The sequence below is a fragment of the Puntigrus tetrazona genome, chromosome 4 (assembly GCF_018831695.1).
Source record: "Puntigrus tetrazona isolate hp1 chromosome 4, ASM1883169v1, whole genome shotgun sequence".
In the NCBI taxonomy this organism is placed as follows: Eukaryota; Metazoa; Chordata; class Actinopteri; order Cypriniformes; family Cyprinidae; genus Puntigrus; species Puntigrus tetrazona.
Window position 1 is genome coordinate 17,666,199 of NC_056702.1, and position 17,972 is coordinate 17,684,170.

The 17,972-nt window shown below is 36.6% G+C and overlaps 1 long non-coding RNA gene across 1 annotated transcript; it reads left to right on the top strand.

Moving 5' to 3' along the window:
* Positions 1–951: 951 nt before the first annotated feature.
* LOC122342426 lies at positions 952–3,563 on the top strand. Its single transcript, XR_006250563.1, has 3 exons — positions 952–1,232; positions 1,585–1,694; positions 3,010–3,563. It is a non-coding gene; the product is annotated as an uncharacterized LOC122342426 (long non-coding RNA).
* Positions 3,564–17,972: the final 14,409 nt, after the last annotated feature.

Consider the following 17,972-nt stretch of genomic DNA (forward strand, 5'->3'; position numbering starts at 1 on the left):
TCAAAATGGCCGCCCAGAATAGCATGCGCAAGGCCATCAGAGTGCGTTGAGATCTGCGCTCTGGGCCTTACTTTTCATCCAGCTATTGTTTACATTTTATTGTGTTAATAATGGAAAAACTAGGTTAGTTGATTCACATTGTGTGTCTTTCCAACCTTATGAACACATGTGAAAAACAAAAGACAAAAACATTTTATTGAAATTATTGAGTTTTGCTTTAATAATCTCAACATTTTCTCTAACATGGTTTAAAATGATCAAAAGCGTATCTTTAGCGTCAATGAAATCAAGACCATTTGTACAAAGACTTATAATAATCATATATACATACACGCATATACACATTAGTTCTATATTTTAGTACAAGTATTAATTTTACTTCTTCTCTACTATACATACAGCGTGTTTATTCTATGTTTTCCTCCAAGCTAATATAAGGGAACCTTATAATAACCCTATGTCCTGGTTTAAGTGAAATGTTTTTAAGTGTAGCTTTTGTAATAAGAATTATTTATTTATTTTTATTTCCTCAAAACACCTTTTGCCTCATAACCTTTGTGTGCACTTGGTATCTGGTGTTCGTGTAAGTGAATTAGAGGTTGTACCCTGCTCGGATTCCCACTGTTCGAGGAAGCTGTGCTTACATAAACTTACTCTTTACTGGTGCCTACGACTCCTGAGAACATCGGCATCAAAGGACTAATCACAGTCTTGCTGCCAAACACAGGCACAAATAAGGCCATGTGATTTTACAGTGCTTGCCCGGAGCCATGCACGCACGCACATAGGTTATACATACACACACTGTGCAAGTCTGCTCCAGAATGATTTTTTAAAACTACTTGTGTTAAAAAAAAAAAACAATGGCCCGAGGAGCACTCCGCTCTACAGTCGGGGTATTTTAATCCTTATGCTTTTACTAACACCACCTACAGATAAGAAATGGCTCCGCATGCTGCTCCAGAGGGAACCTGCGAGTGCTTATCATATCAGTGTGGATGTTTGCTCAGTTAAGTAGCCTAACATAGGGTTTTTAAACCCAGTTTATATTTGAAATTATTGAAAATAGTTGAGGATGATCAAAAACTGACGTTATCTGTTTGTGTTTCATGATAAAAGCGTATCCTTCGTAGCTGCAGGAACTCTCATTTCCTTTGGAATGGGGGAAATGTCCTGCAACGATCTGCAATGCCAGGAAATATCTTTAAACGCTGGCACACTGGCACACATGGGTAATGTGGAAAGCAGTGGATGTGAACGCACACACACACACACACACACACACACATATATAATATTGAACTCTGATGTGAAAAACTGAAAAAAAATGAGAGCTCTAACTGAAGCCTGAGGTATTCACCCTCTAATTAAAATTAAAACGTCAATTTAATGGAGATTTGTGTAGAAAAATGGGCTCTCCTATAAGTAGCATAATGAATGTCTTAAGTAGCCTTGATTACTCTCAGTTTATGAAGAAAAAAAAACACCTTTAACATCATCCAAATGACTATTATTTGTGATTCTGATCCATCAAGTTATATGATGATCAGATGATCTCATTTATATTGTTATTATTTTTCATAGGTCTGTGTTTGTATATTAACCAGCATGCACTTGGAGCAACAAATCAGTGCATCCGAGTTCTGAAAAAGGAGGAAAGCGAAAAGATCTGCCGCCACCTAGTGGTGAATTTGGTAAATAACATTTGTTGAAGTTCTCTTCAGTTCAATACGTCAATAATACATTATCACTTTACTAAAACTTGCTGTAAATAAATAAATAACTAATTTAAAAATATTTGTAAAGATTTTTCGGGGCAATTTCGTTGCTAGCTTTAGCAACTCTTTAGACGACCCCCCCAAAAAGCACCCTAGCAACAAATTTAGCTTTTTTTAAATATATATGACAACTTTAACAACTTGACTCAAATGATAAACATGCATCTATCTATCTATCTATCTATCTATCTATCTATCTATCTATCTATCTATCTATCTATCTATCTATCTATCTATAAAAAAACAAAAAAACAGTACACTCTGCCATATTTTTATGGACTTTCTTTAAAGCGTAGCCTTGATATTACTTCCAGTACACTGCCTAAACCATATAATTGTTAATAATGCGTAGCTTAACATGTTATTAAATACATGAAATATGTTTGTTAAAAAATATATGTAACTTCAATGTTAAGTAATTCAGTGTATATGTAGGCCTAATAAAATTAGCTTTATAATTACAAACATATAAAATGAACATATTTGATATTATATTCTTTGCTGAGATTTGAGCAGTTTCACTGTGTATTTTACGCAATGGCGCAGTCTTTCATAATAATATCAATGATGTCACAACATCATTTAGCAACTTTAGCTAGATGAAAGTTTATAACAGTCGATGAAGCTAAAATGAAAGAAAAAAAAAGAACACTTGAAGATACAAACACGAAGTGAATATACTTATGACTGAGTGGTGAAGGTGAGCAAAAGTTAATGTGACAAAACAAAGATAAATAGACTAGCACATTTATTTAAACATCTAAAACATAGTCATCTCTATGTAGGCCGCAGGGCCTGTATCTGCGGGTCTGTTGCAGTGTTGCCAGGTTTTCACATCAAACCCCACCCAATAGCTACTCGAAACTACTCCAGACAGGAGGACAGTCACGTTCCGTGAGGTAAAGTGCAGTAAAATTATATCTCAGTGGCTAAATATCATGTTATCGGGTGTCGCTTCGACCCGGCGTTAAAGTTGACGGGGTACAAACTTGGCAACACTGGTCTGTTTTGACAGTGATTGGTGACGTATGAGTTAGCATGTAGATCATCGTGACAGTCTGTGGCAGACATTTTCTAGATTTTGCAGATATCATAAATACTTGTAGAATAGATTGGCTGAAGAGACGCCTTGCTAATCTGACGTCATTATGGTTTTTGCATTCCAAATAACATATTTAATAAAATTGGCGGCCTGTCTTTCTTACTGAAATGCATTTTTTTTTTTACCCAGCCTTATCAACTTTTCATCAACAATGTCTTCTTTCTCGGAAATTGTGTTTTGTCCATATTTTTCTCCACACAAAGTTTTGCTCTGGAACAATGCAGATATGACCGTATAAATCCCCTTTTCCCCTAAATGGTTCAGATGTGTTAGATGATGCCGGTAATATTTTAACTTATGGGCATTTCTTGATCATCACGGCTTTCCTGCTCCGCTAAAAGAAAACAATACATTAATAAAAGCTATACCAGCAGGTTTATACCAATTAGTTAGAAGTCAGGTAATGTTGAGTGAAGGTAATGCGGCGTCTCCTGTTTTGTTTGGGGGTGGTAGTAACTTTTTAGACAAGAAGTGTAACAACAAACATATTCACAGGCTTCTTCAAGTTAAAAAAAAAGATTACTCCAAGTCTTTATATTTTTAGCACTTTAAATAAGGTGTACAATTTTGCCCTCAAAAAATATTATTTGTTATTATGAAACACCAAAACATTTTTCCTTTGAATATATTGTTAATTTTTTTTATGTTGTATTTAAAACTATTTCCATAAGCAAAAATGGTCCTTTTTGTATCTTTCACTTTTCCTTGCTGAATTCAACTAATGTAATTTAATCTCTAATAAAAAACAAAACAAAAAAGCACAAGATTTTTGATGTTTTATGAGGATGTGTTTAAAGATGCTTTAACTTTATTATGATGGTTTTCTTCTTTTGTGAATCTAAACCAAGATTTATCTCGTTATTGATGTATATAAAGAAATTGTTAAAGATCATTTTATTTTCCTTGATGTGGTTTGTATTATATTTTTCACAAAAAAAAAAAAACTAGTGAGATATTTATACTCTGCTGTAAAAGTCCTTTTCAAGTGTAAGTACATTATCATTGTGTTTTAGGCTCTTCAGAAAACTCCAAAGCGTAATATTGTACTTTTTACTGCACTACGTTTCATATTAAATTTCATTCAATACATGAAATGTATTACTTTCTTACTTTTGCTCAAAAAAACGTTAATGTTCTTAACTATTAAAGGCAAAACAAACAACAACAGTCAAACAACAAAGAAAAGCACTCTGATAAACTACAGATACTTTTTATATTCACCTGAGTAAAGTAAAAATACTTAACTATTGTCTGCCTCTGGTAGCAGATAAACAATTTATGAATCTCCGTAACTTTCCTGTTCCATTAAAGGAGTATATTAAGAAAGTAGTGGTGTTTATTTCTCCTCAGGTTTGGGTGGGATTAATGTTTCAGATCGGAAATGCAAACGTTTATGAGCTAAATATTTCAAATGAGAATACTTCAAGAGTTAACTTCCATTGGGGTTCCTTTATGACAAATTGGGTGTTTCAAAGTAAAATCTGTACATCCAACAAAGCTAGGAGTTTCATTATCATTATTATGATTAATTTTTTTTTAAATTCTGATGTGGATGAGACTTGCTCGTTTTGAGGTTTTGTTGAGGAAACAGCTGGCTGTTTTCTGATTGCAATAGCCTATAGCCAACACATTTTTGGGTAGACTTAAATTCGTTGTCCTCAAAGATTTTGTTTTATTATGAAAATTCAAAGCTATTATCTGTTGAATATGTTGTTATTTCCTTATATTAAATGCAAAATTCTTCATTTAAGCAAAAATGGCTTAAATCCCCTTTATTGGTTCCCCTTTTTCTTGCTAAAACTGTCTCTCTGGTTAAATCTCTTAGACTTATAAATAACAAAATACATGGCAAATATTTTATGCATTATGAAAACAACAACAACTTTTTTGCTCCATAATATTGCATTTCTATTTTATTTATAACGATTGTTCTTTGTAGGAGATACAACCACGTCTCATTTTCCTGTTCTTGCATGTGTTTTTCTTTTTTCATTTCCCCAATATAAAAACAACCTGCAGCAGAGCTGTTTATTTCTGAAAGTTTAACCCTTTGTCGCTTTATCTCCTATAGCACTTTAGCGAGAATTGATTCGATCAAGACCTGACAGATAAGGTTGGGCAAATGCAACCCATGCATCAACAACCACTTCTGTCGTTGTGCAAGGAATGTAAAACAAGTTTAGTTTATGGAAAATGTAGAGACGTCAGCGGTCCTGTGCCTACGCCGTTCATTTCTTCTTCCATTCAAGACATCAGCGGCAATAAAAGACTTTGACGTGACACGCCTCAGGGATAAACATAAATGTTGTCGTTAACAAGCCAATTCATGCTTTCTTTCGTGTACTGTGCATTCATCTATTCATTCATTTCTTTTCACGTCAGATAAAGGGATGAATGCGAGCAACTAATTATAACCGCGTCTTGAAGAAACAGACTCGTCGGGTAGTCCGTCTACGCCACAAAACACACACACCTTCACCTGTTATCGGTCCCGTTTAAAATTATACGTTGGCTAATAGTTGCGTCTGACACATTTACATAGGTATAAGTGCACTTGGCACCTCTACGAGTTGAAAGTAGTCTCAAAAGATTCACTTTCGAAGTGAAAAAAGGTGAGGTAAAGGCAACAAGATGGCCGTCCAGCGGCCAAGCTTGCTTCAGCCGCTAGGGGGAGCGCTTTTATCAGTTTTCAACATATTTAGCTGCCTGTTAGGACGCTCACTTAATTGAAACGCTTTGTGGAGTAAGTCTTGCTGCTAAATTCCTCAGATATGAGGGCTACGTTAGCATAGGAGATGACACACCAACACCTTCAGGCACATTTTATAGGCACCATCGAACATGCCACAGAGTATGTGAATTATGTTCAGCTCTAATGTTTCGCCTAATCAGACTTGCTCTTGGATTGTTTTTCTTGTCATGATCAGGACATTTTATATGCATTCCGATATAAATCATCATTTCCTCCCCCCAAAGCAATGTTCTTTTTATCCATTTTCACAAACTGACAGCTGCCCCGAGGTTCATCTGTGAAACGATCTGGGAAATACGTAGACACTGACAGAAAACAGACAAACACAATTTAGGGATTTAACCTTTTCAACACGCCGTACCCAAGAGTTTAAACTCTGAAAGGCTTGCAGATGATTATGACAGCGAGGGCTCCGTCGTTTGGCCATTTTAACATTAAAGCAGGCAAATGAAGTTTCGTTTGTACATCAACAGGACTCAAAGCTCTGAATGCATCACTGAAAGCAGCTGTACCTTGACTACGCTGTGTTATGTTTTCACATGTGATGGTCTGTGTTTAGAGTGCAGGCCAGTGTAAAAAGGTCATGTTTTGAAGTTTGAGATGGCATCTCTCTGTCAGCATCTATCTTATTGTCAATCCCACGTCATGGAGAAAACTGGACCCATACCATGTCGTTCACACCAATGAACCTTAAAGCTGCATTCAGTGTTACACATAAAGAAATGAATAGTTTTTGAAGTTAGGTTTAATATATGCTCAAATCACAACAACAAAGACTTCAGTTAATGTAGTAGATGTTTCTTTTATTTTAATGGTGCACTGTGTTGAGATCACATAACCATTTAAATACTTTTCACTCTGTCTACGTATCCTCCTTGTTATTAGACACTTATGCTCACAGAATAATATATATATATATATAATTAGTAGAGATAGATAATAATTGGTAAACCTCTTATCAGTTTGCACTCAATAGTTTAGCTGTAGACATGATGTAAAGGCGGACGGAATGAATGAATCAGACAATAATTGAATAAAGCTCAAGCCAAATTGGAAAAGATATTAAAGATATTATGCATTGATTGGTGGACAGATTTTTTTCACACACACACACACACACACACACACACACACACACACACACACACACACACACACACACACACACAAATACTACTACATTATTTTGTGTAATGCAATGTGTTTATGCGGTTTAAGATTAAAGAAACACATTATTTTCCCTATGCTGTACTTTCTCCTCTAAGCCCCGCCTTCCTTGAGATCGAGTTGTACAAAGCTCATCGCTCTAAAAAAGCAAAGTGTGCTCTGATTGGCCAGCTATCCAGTGCGTTGTGATTTACCAAATACCGTAAGCGTGTGACAGAAAGGTTACCATAACGTGAAAAAGCCATTACAAACGAGGCATTTGTTGCATCCAGTGGGGGCATAATTACCTGTACAATGACTCATTACTGTCTTTTACGACTCGTGTTGCATCACGCCTCGTAAACATAACATCAGGTCTACATTCGTGATCGTTGAAACGACAAACAACAAGCATCAACGCTAACTTTCACTGCTTGAATAGTAAGTAGCAGATTCTTTTCATAAGAAAATGTAGCTTACTTAAAAGTTTATGAGTCAGAAAGGCTGTCCTTGCAGAGGTAGAAATGCTTCACTTAATAGCCTTTGTGCACAGCAGCGAATCAGTCCTCCGTAAATGCGCTGAACGCACTCTAATATTTGTGTTGAACTGTTCTGGGACAGTGTTGTAAATACAACTTAACCACTGATTTCTAGTTGTGTCCTCTTTTGGAAGCACAAAGAAAGTAGTTTCCAAAACACGGTGCCTGCAGCAACACTACACAGAGAAGAATAGTTTCCCTTCTTTGTGAAAACATTTGGTCGGTGTTATAAATAAACCCACTCTGTGACGTAGAAAAGTGGGGGCGTGTTTAAACAAGCCATTTTAGGCTTATGTGGACAAGTCATAACTTTAATAAAGAATATCTCTTTGGAGAAACTTTAGTCTTTGCAACTTTAGGGATCTTATCTATGCACTAACAGCTTGTAACACTCCAAAGAGAAAGGAAAACTTGAAATTGTATCATTAAACACCTTTAATTAAAACCATCAGCTAGCTAATTAATTTAAACACTAATTAAACGCAAAACACGCGTCATTTAAGCATATAATCTGGACTTTATAATGCATATAAGCAAAGTGACTTAAGTTTTTTGTTTTAATAATCAAATTTTGAATTTAATGATTTGTAACTATTTTACATTTTGTTGAATTGGTTGCTAATTCATATGAATTTGTCCGATTTAATTTTCACATTTCAATGTTCAGTATTCTGTTTGGGAAGATTAGCCCTAAAACAGTTGTTTTTTTTCTGTAAGAAATTGCATAAGAAGTGTTTCATTCTCTAATTCATGTGACGTATGTTCTAGCAATTGTAATAGTAATCGGTAAAAAACTGTTATTGGTAAATCATTTTCAGCAGCCGTCCAATACAAAAATGACTTCTATAAATGATCTCTATAGCAAACACCATGACATCACGCTGAATATCTCTAACGTTATTAAAGTAATTAGGCTGCTCATAAACAATTAGGGTTCTTCCAGCTATCAGCAGCTGTGATCTGGGGATTACCTCAATCAGACTCATGCAATTATGCTCCACAAACAATACAAATCCACAGGTTATAGTAAGTGCAGAGAGTTGGACAGGATGTGTCCTCTCTCTCTCTCTGAGTCGGGAGTGTATTGCCACAGCTGGTCCAGTGAGGTCTGTAGGGAGCGATAAGAGTCGTCAGTGATAAAACTGTCCTGCAATCTCGAATCTCGAGTATGATGTCATACATCTGAGTAAGGCTTAGAGAGCTCGAGAGAGTTGCTGGATTTCAAGATGTTTGTTTTTGATTCATTAATATGTAGTCAGCCTCTCCTTAAGGACCAACGGACAGTAAATGGAGCTTTTACCTGTGTGTGTGTGTGTGTGTGTGTGTTCGGTCAGTGCCAATCCAGCTGTACAGGAAGGGGTAGCTCTTAGGTTGTCAGTTCCACGAGTGTGAGTCTCCCACGTCACATTCCCCTCATCCACACAGCTGTGTTTGAGGAAAACAATCTTGAACGGAAAAGACAAGCAAACTAATGAAGAGACAATAGTCCACCCCCACAGTGCCGCTTACACACACACACTCACACGCTCTTTAGACATTGTGTGTGGACAGTTCAGTAAATCCCCTTGTTTTATTCAGGTCCACTGATTTCAGCAGGCATTAGATAACGAACAAACATAAGAACTCAATTTTTGCTGTGTGTTTCTGTGTGTTAGTCAGGGCCTGGCGTGCGTGAAAGGTGCTGGTGAGGTAATTGCTTGTCAGCTACAATTTATTTATCGTTGAGACTAATTGCATATGTGGGTTAACTGTTAGCGAACAAAAAAGAGCTTATTGTTTGAAAAAGTAATTTTTTCGGTGTGCGCAAGTACAGAAACCAGCTCTATTTGAACATAAATGGGCAGGATAACAATACGATTTTTTTTTTGTTCTGCGTTTGCAATGCGGGATGTGACAGCTAGAAATCTGAATATGAAGTGAGTGTGAGACTATTATACTCATTTCTTTGGATTAGCTTTGTTATGGATGAACGAGTCAATTGTTTATGACAAGAACGAGAGCTACAGAGATTTCCAGGAAAATTACCCATCCATAGACTGTAACCCTGTAATTTGTGTGAAAAGAAATGTCTTTTCACTGGCTGAGGCTTTATTCACGTGCGCGTTCTCCAAAGCGAGCACGTATTTCTTCCGATGTTTATTTGCGTGCTCGTGTGTTAGCGTCTGTGATGGTTTGGGCTGTTAGCTTGTGAATAGATTGTGGAGGAAGGAAAGTTGATTTCCTTGTCCTGTGCGGATCCAGAGAAACAGGATGTTTGTATGATGTCCACAAGAATGCTCAGTGATATGATAAAAGGTGACACTCTTCTTCTGAGCGTATCTGACGAGTCCGCAATCTACTGTATGCAGCCAGGATGCCCTGCAGGATGTTTTTGTGTGTGTGTGTATTTTCTTTATCTCGTTTGAAGAATGCAATTTATGGTATAAACATACGTCACGGAGGTTTACTGACTTTTGTGCATTTGCATGAATGGAATACTGTTGTCCTACCAGAATATAAATGACCATGCGTGACTTCAAGGAAAAAACTTGGAGTTAAATAGTTTAATGTTTAATTAAAAAATACTGGTCTCTGCTGTTATTCAAATAAATATATTCATGGATTTATGCAGATGTTCCTTAAACTTTATAAAATGGAACCATGCGTTACCGAAATGCATGTAACCGATGTTAGTTTTCGATGCTGAACTGTTGGCTTGATCTGCTATTATGTTTTGCGTATGCAGCATTAATTCAAAATCTCAAGTAATTTAATTTGAATTAAAGTGAAATTGGGCTCCATTTCATTATGACCTCGTATTTGGGTTAGAATGGCAAGTATTATTGATCATTCACCGAATCATTTATCTGATTATTCTATTTACTCTTTAATATTATTGTACTCTTTTTTTTTCAGGTGCTCGTGTCAGATATGACTTCGGCTGATAGCGTTCCTTTACGATCACATTCTCGTCAGTCTTGGTTATTAGACAGGAAATTGACTAATACTTAAGATTGCTGCTTCTATGCTTGCTTGTTCTAGCAAACCCTAAAAAGAGGCCTATTCTGAGTAGCTGAGTGCTACACAGACTGAGTTTCCAGATAAAGTGGCAAATCACGCTCTTTAGATCATCTTAGCTTACCTTGTTCATTATTTAATGGTGCAGTAACACCTGTTTCCCAACAAGCTCTATATTTAGTAGAACCTATGTGCGTCATCCCTTGATCTGTCGCTTCAAGAAGTGCATAAAAAAGGTGGAGCTTTTTCCAGTATCTTCTGTGGTCTGTGAAAATATTACCAAACAAACATATTTCAGATGGTCTACCCTCAGAACCGCCAATGTCTAAAGCAGACACAAATTTTCTCGGTGAGATGTTTATCGCTTAACATGGCTCAGATAACCTGTCCTAAATTGGATTTTAACATGGAAACCTGTGAATAAATAACCTTGAATGAGAGGGCTGGATATGATGAAGCATGGCAGCACTTGCATGCTTTTGATGCCTGAAAGCTTCCCAAGCGGCCTCTGGAGTTTCAGAGAGCATTCCTGACTGAATCCTGTTTTAATAAAGCGGCCTCTCGGTGCTCAGAAAACAACTTCCTTTTTAACCACAAATTATTGGAAATACCGTGATGGTGGATGCCCTCAGCAGAAAACTAATAAAGAGAGAGATCCCACGGACTCACATAAAAGAAAAGAAAATATTTTTTAAAGAGCAACTCTTAAAAGACACAGAAACAACTTCTAAAGTGTATAATTAACTGTAACACAGAATCAAGGAGTCACTTTGCAAAGAAAATGGAAAAATGGTAGAGTAAACAAGCTTAGGTTCATGGGGTTTCTTCCCAATAAGAGTGGGAAAATACTCAATGTGAGCGAACGGGACTGAACACACTGTGGCAAACTTATTGTTCAGCTGAATCCATGTTAACAGCGAAACAATTGTCATTTTGGGGCCTAGAAAAAGACACAAAGACAGGAAATATAAACAGTTTGAATTTGAAAACTTTTCATTTGAGAAAGTAAGGAAGAGGATAAAATGATATTGTAGTTCTGCGTGTTTTTCCTCTTTTGTTTGCCTGCAAATACTGTTTTCCTGGAGGAATGATTTATTTTAAAGAATCGGATTTATTTCCTTCTGAGTTCAAGATAAAGTTTAAAAACATACTGAAATGTTTAAACTCTTGAATTTATCTTTTACACAGAAATAAGAAACAAGTCATTTGTAATGTATAATAACTTGATAAGACTCTTGAGAGTACATTTAAACTTGCACCTCTGTCAACATAGTCCAGTTTTTATAACAAGCACGACATCTTCAAAACATTACTCTGTGTTTAAAATCTGAAGAGCAAATACTGTATGTTACATATTGAAGTCAAACAAAGAACAGTAATAGTCAAGTGAAATCTACTTGCTACACTCTCAGAAATTAATGTAAAGCTGGTGCGGTATTTTTTTCAAAAGGTAATAATCTGTATTAATCTCTTAAAGGTACATATTAATAGTGTACATGTTAGTAACTAAAAGGTACAAAGGGTGGCTCCAGTGGCAGCTTTTATACCTTTATTTCTGCACATAAAACGGAAATTCTTTGCATCTCTTATAAAATCTGTAATGTGTAGGATGTGCTGTAGCATCCAAATGCTTAAAATGAAAAAATCTTCAAAAGCACAGAAAATGAAGCATAAACACAGTCTTTGGAAAAGATTTTGATATGTAGGTTATGCCCCATTGAAATACAATGCAGTATACAGGTATTCGTCAGCTCCTTCCTATGCGTTTGCAGTGATCTAATAATAGTAGCCTGTCTTTGAGCTATGAGACATCTTGTGAAAACCTGCATGCAACCGATCTTAATTCCATTTTAAATGGCAAGAATGTGTTCATTTAAGACTCTTTTGATTTTGAGGACATTCCTTTAGCTGGTTCTTGTCAGCATGGTGATAATTTTTCACTGACAAAAGCCGCATATCGTCAGTTTGCTCTGTTGTCAAGCTTCATTAAGATGTGTACTGACACATGACGCTTTTAGTGCTCTGTGCTGTTTTCGACTTGCGTGACGGAGGACTTCGGGCATGCCTTTATCCTGCCACTATCTGTGGACAGCATGAGTACCCAGATGGGAGAACATGTCTGTTCATCACCCTGTAAAAACTCAGATGGCACATCCAGATATTTTTTTTACTATTATTTATGCATCACTTACATAATCAGGTTAAACATTTGAGCAAGATAAATGTTGTGCAAGAATAATTTGTCATACATGATATTTATTTGCACATGCTGCGTGGATAGATTGATTTCTATTGATTTATTGATCCCTGAGGCAGATCCGGCCAAAGCCTTTATGAGGCACTCAGCAGAATTTAATATGGGGGCCTCTTAGTGCCACTATTATGACTGGTTATTATCAAAGCTTATAGTTTATTCACACAAATCTAACACCAGTTTTGTTCGTTGTAGTGGTGCTCACGTCATACTATTGGTAACATGGTATCTTTGGTAATGTTAATGGCACTCTTCTGTGATTTTATTATTATTTTTTTTGTATTGTAACAGATGCAAACCTACAAGTGTGGTCAGGTGTTAATTTGCAATTAACATTCAAAGTCTTAACGTATTAAATGGCTCACTTAATGCAGTATACTGAAAAGTAGCCAATGAACAAGCAGACAATGCATTTACAGAACATAAATATTAATTAAAGTTGTAACTTTATTAAAAGTTATATTTTTATAATAAATATCAAACAGCAGAGAGCATCTGTAAAACAACAACTCTTGATTTATATCTTGCAAATCAAGGCATAATGATACTGGAATATATTAGCACCCCAAAGGTAGACTGAGGTAAATAATGCTAAGCTGTTATCAGTTTATGAAATATAAGCTTATTACAAAATTGTATAGCCAGGAAAGTTACTTTTACGCAGAAGACAAAAACTTTAATCAGGTAAAATGTTATATTATATTAAAGTATTATATTTGCTGGTGGTTTTATGTTCAAACATGAACGTCGCTAAAACAAACAGATAGCCTAGCTTGGCTATGCTAATTAACTGAGCTCTGATCCGAACAGGGGTGCGTTTCCCAAAAGCAACTACGGTCCCAAGTTCTGTTGCTACCAATAGAGTTTAATGGAAATGATGAGAACGACCATAGTTGGCTAATAATGGCCCTGCCACAAAACCTGCATGTTGAACTTGTGATAATTATTCAGCCAAGGCCTGAAATGAACCTAGAAGATGCTCTAATATTCCTAATCATCTGTTATCAAGCAGGTGAGCTGCACATGATTATCCAGCTTAAAGGCTCCTCCTTTTGTTAAATGTAGCTGCTCAGTGTTGTTGACTCAGACACAGAATATTTAACTAGCGTAGTCTTGTACAAGTGACGCAAGTGTCAGCTGCTGGTCAAACACAAGACAGCAGAACAAAGGAAATGGACGAAGACAACAAAAATGAAACCTAATACGCTGTCCTTTGTGACCCCTCACACCTCCCGCTGCATATTTAATGAGTGGATAGCTGATAGTCCCACACCTGAAATGTTCCGGGACTGAGTGCTTGTCTGTTACATTAAGATTCCAGTCCTGAGCTTCCAGCCTTTTGTTATGAACGGTGAAATATTCATGCAGGAGAGTACAAGAGTGGTTAGACGCTGTGTAAGCACATAAAGTGGGGTCTAAGTCTAAGCCTGTTTTGTGTATCTGGCTTATTCCGACAGTGTGTCGTTTGATGGTTTAGTGTGTTGTACGCAGTGCCCTGAAACAGTATCCTTTTGTAACCTGTGGGTCTAGTGCAACATTACAACACTAACGCTCAGAATCTCTTGTGTAAAGAGACCTCTTTTTTTGCACTGCAATAGCCTTTCTACTATAAAATATGATTCACAAATAAATGATAAACATTGTCATTCAGCAAAACAGTTGCTGGTAGCCACTGACTTCCATTTTATGGAAAAATGCAAAGCAAATCAGTGGGTACCAGCAATTGTCCTGCACCAGCTTTCTCCAAAATATCTTCTTTCTTTTTGTTCGTTCAGCAGAAGAAATACGTTTGTACAGGTTTGAGGGTGAGTAGATGATGCCAAAATATTTTTTTTTGGGTGAACTAACTGGTGAGATCACAGTAAAGGTTATAAAAATAAAGAAAATGCCCATTACTAATACATTTAAAAACCTGCAATCACCAATAACTGGTATGGTACAAATAAACTGCATCTAATGTAAATATCAGTTGTATCTGGTTTTTGGTCCTTGCCTAATAATTTTAGCAGATTTATAAATGCATTTTTAAAGGTCTGTGTAAATTTACCAAAGTATTGTCCTGCACTAAAAGTTTTGATTTTTGTCCAATCAAAAGCTCTAGAATGGGAATGACCTATTTCCTGTCCAAACTTCCTGCTTCAGTAGAAAATTTGATGTGATCTTCAGACTGATCCTCAAAACAACAGTGAAAGTTATTCAAGGCTAATGTGATGGTGTTTGGTTACTGATTTTACTCTTTGTTGGTGTCATAATGAAGTAGTCATATGCTCTCAGTTTAATTTATCCAGTTTAGTGAGGGGTTAAAACATGCGAGTTGTTACGGGTTCTGGGCAAGTATCTTCTTAGAAGAGGAATAAGAGAGAGTGTGCATATGTGTATCCTCACTTCTGTTATTACCATACGATTGGTGGAGTTTGAGGAAGTTAACTGTATCAGAGATAAACCCAGCACACATTTCCCCACACCGCCTCATCTATCTCTCTATCCTCTTCACCTCTCTGCTGTGGTTTTTCTGCAAAGTGTATATGTGTGTGTATGTTATTGCTTAAGGTTGTTTGTGTGTGTGTGTGGTTGTGGTGTTGTCCTGGACTGGTTTAATGGTGGCTCTTGTGGTAAATATGGTCCTCAGTATATATACGTACTGATCCAACACACACACTTCCTTAGCAGCTGGGGCAAAACAGGAAGTGGCGTTTACCCTGCCATGGCCTCCCCTGCTTGAGACATGCAACGTATATCAGATAAATGTAGACCAGTACTCTTTCTGCAAGTAATCACCATTGAAGCTGTGAATTAATTTTAATTTAATACAGCATTTAATTGCTGTAGGCTTCAACTTAAATCGCTGATGGTATGCATGCGCAGGTGAGACCTGAACAGCACACGTTGCTATCTGTTTTTAACATTCAAGAGCCAGAAGACATGAAAGAAAACTCTCTCTTGCAGTGAAAAGATTTAACTGGAAGTATGTGAACCTGCAACTTAGAACGCACGCAAATATCTTGTGCTCGAATGGACAATTTCACACTAAAATTGTCATGTGTCCTAGCAGACATAGCCGGGTGAACGTTAGTGTCAGTGCGCTGTGCATTCTCTTAAAGTGACAGAAATGTATTAATGTTAATCAAACAACAAAAAGAAGGAAATAACTCACTGCTTTTCCTTGAATAGCTTTTGTAACCTGAAAACTAATGTTAGACCTACTTTAAAAAAAACCCAAAAGCACTATTTATTTTAATTTGTGTTTTTGCTTTATTATATTTATTTGTGCAGTTCCTTGCAGTTAGATTCTTATTCTTTTTTTCTTTTTTGGTTTATTCCTAACCATAGCAAACAAAGAATCGTACAAAACCATGACCCTAAAATCGTGATACAAACCAAATCATGAGTAAGTTGAACCTTTATACCCCTAGTGTGTGTATACACACACATAAGGGGTATATTTCATGTATGCAGTATTTGACCTTAAGGGGCTGTTTGTATTTTTGCGTTTTACTGTGCTGTTTCCCATTGATTTTCTTTACAAACACATTACACAATGCGTTTGCATCTTGCATTTTATTGCTGGCGTGAACTCTTTTGCTGATTACAGTCACGTAGTGAAAATCTGATGCTGTGACAACCCTGCAAAGTGATGGAAAAATGTATTTTGCTTGTCGCTGTGAGTGTGAGAGAGGGACGGAAAGATCTATCCTGACTGCCTGGTTTTGTGATTGATTATGTCACGTCACACCCCATTTTTACATCAGTGTAGACAGACTAATTGTTCGGTAATTACTGGACTACATTATATGAAATGCCCATCTCCTAAACACATGAACTTTCACTCACTTTGACCTATGGGGTCCCTAGAAACAAGCAATCTTCCTTGAGCTCCCTGTATGTGTTCACAGCACATGCACTTGCCTGGGGCTGTCATCCATCATATAACTGCTCAAACACTGCCTGAGGCAACTCCTCCCTGTTTATTCACCCTGAGACCTTCGTGTGGGCTTCTCCAATGCAGTTAAACTGCTGGCAGTCTACCGCCCAAGGAAATAACAGTCAGTAAAAGCAGCAGCAAAGCAGCAAAATGATTATTTTTTGATTACCTGAGTACGTTTGAAACCCAATTCTTGAAAACCCTAAGTAAACCAAGCTGACTGTTTGAATACCAGAAAAGAACAACTTGATGATGTGGTTCTAGATTAACCCAAGACGTAGATATTCCCATATCCCATGTTTCCATCATAGCGCTCATTTTGGCTCTAACAACAGTGTTATTTATCTCGTCATATTTCATGCCCGTATGACAGTCTGTGCCTTAAACCCAAACAACAGCCTCAACCCTTCCAGAAGAAGGAGGAGACTCTTTTATCTACATGAAGTCGCGATCCTATCAGTAATCATAGAGGTTTGTTACTGTCTTGTCTGTTACATTGTTGATTTCCTCTAACCATTTCAAGGAATGGCATATGGCTATGGGTGGTTAATGTTTATAAACTAAATCCTGCTGTTAACATACAACACACAAAGCAATATTTGTAATTAAAAAGTCTAAACTAAATATTATTTTGACTGGGTGACTTGTTTAGTGGTCTTGGACTTCATACTTTATCCACATATGTTTGAGTCTTGGAAATTATTGACTAATTAAACATTGATAGAGTGCATTGTGAGAGAGGTCCGGTCATGTGACCAGAAAACGCTTTTTAGGTCATTATGACTGGAATCTTGATCTTGTGTGTAGACTACATCATTTTCATGATTTCACATTTTGTTCTGAAACTCCAATGACAGGTCCCGACATGAAGACTTTTTCCCCTGAAGAATGATAGTCTATGCATCTATTTAAAAAAAATGCAGATTTATAACAACGGCGGCCATAATCAAGCCAAGTAACTGTCAACCAGTTTCAAACCTAGAAAATGTTGATGTTACTTTATTTTTTAGTTTTTAATTTGCATTTTATGAAGTATAAACTCTTTTTAATGTTTTGTTAATCAAGTTACAATGGGCAGCTTTCTTTTCTTCTCCACACTGGATTTCTTCATCACTTCTTTCATAAAACCACGTAACCCTTTCACCCTCCTTGTCCTGTTCTGTGCACATTGAACAGGTCAAACTGTCATCAACACCACAAAAACCACAGGAAGGGGACGCTCATTAGAGAAACCACTTTGACTGAAGGCATTTTTATGCTAGCTAGATTTTTTTCACCATTTCAAGAAATACAGTGGATATATTTGTGTCATAGAGTTAAAGGTGCAGAGTTAAGGTTAGGGCTGTAAATAAGGACATCTGTTTGTCTTGGAAACCTGTTTGAAACCAGTAATTATTTTTGTTTTTCACTTTCAAGGCATCAATGGAAATTACACACTTCATCACTTCTTCAACATCTGGAGTTCACTGCAGGTGTTTCTTG